This window comes from Arachis ipaensis, chromosome B09, assembly GCF_000816755.2.
Source record: "Arachis ipaensis cultivar K30076 chromosome B09, Araip1.1, whole genome shotgun sequence".
Taxonomy (NCBI): domain Eukaryota; kingdom Viridiplantae; phylum Streptophyta; class Magnoliopsida; order Fabales; family Fabaceae; genus Arachis; species Arachis ipaensis.
In genome coordinates this window covers 8,309,587-8,311,024 of record NC_029793.2, presented here as the reverse complement: position 1 = coordinate 8,311,024, position 1,438 = coordinate 8,309,587, and positions in this window count along the sequence as shown.

Here is a 1,438-nt window from a genome sequence, read left to right as displayed (position 1 = left end):
GTTTGAAGAGAAAAATTTTAAAAATTAAGGTGGAAAGAAATGTCTATTTTACAAAAGATGGAAGTGGTATTTTCTCTTTTTTATAATAACATTGTAAGAACAATTTTTTTATTAAAAAAACTATTTTTAGGATATTCATTTCCAGCTTTAATGACTAAAATATTTTACATTGAAAAGAATTATTCTTTACCATTTTTATATTATTAACCAATAAAATTGTTAAAATTCTACTTGGTCTATTCTCTTCCCTAATCACTTTGATATGTAATGATGGTTAAATTATTTTGCACTTAAGTTAAAAGTTAAAACTTCCTAGAGAGGTATCAATAATGCTGGACAAAAAGCACTGTGTGTAAACAATCATGTCACTTACATAGTTTGTCGCAACAATGTATAAATTTCCCACTTGATAGTTCATAGTTGCTTCAATATTAGGGGACAATAAAAATAACTAAAATTTGCCGTATTTAGTATCTAGCTTTCACATTGATCAAGTAAATTATCATTCAAAAAAATGAATGTAATTGTATGTAAAGCACAGTGTATCAAAATTAAACTTATTTAATATTTATTAATTATAACGATAATTAATAAATATTAAATAAAATAAGTTTGGATTGTTTTAACTTATTTTTTTATTTCTTAAACATTATTAAATAATTAAATAGTAAAAATGATGATTCATGATTCATGAGAGACAGACAGGGATTCATGGAAAAACAACAAAAATATTATTCACATTTCACAGGGGACGGTGTGTGTTGAGTGTTGTGTTCGCAGTGCACACAAGACACAACAGAGTCAAGGTCGTTGTCGCAGTTGAACGGTTTTACGTTTTGTTTAGGGCACTTGTTTCATTCTTCTTTATTTGTTTCTTAATGGAAAAACATGTTCTTCTTCTTTCAATAGTCCCATGAGGACCATAACCATGAACCGCGTTGAACTTCAACAACTTATTTCAAACGGCGTAGATACTACAAAAACAGAGACAGAAAATTAAATAAATTTCTACCTTTGTATGAACACAATGTTAATATCTCTTTTTAAATTAGATTTCTGGATATGATGTAGTATATACTCTTCAAACGTGATTCTTCTTCATTTTATTTCCTTATTATTAACTATGTTTCTTCGTTTAAACCAATTTGGATTAGTCAAACAATTAACTCACTTGAATCTTATTCTGGATATGCAGTTATTTATTGGCCTAAGAATAATTTTTTAAGTAGAATTTTAATTTATGATAGATTAATTATTAACTTGTCAATTATAAAATATCATGAAAAAATACTTTGTTTCTTCATTTTAAAGTTAGAAAATATTTATAATTTTTTTAATTTGGATGCTTTTTTATGTTTTTAAATATATTTAGTTAATATATTTATGCCTTTATTTTATTTAAAAACTAAAAAAATATAAGTTATATTATAGAAAAGAC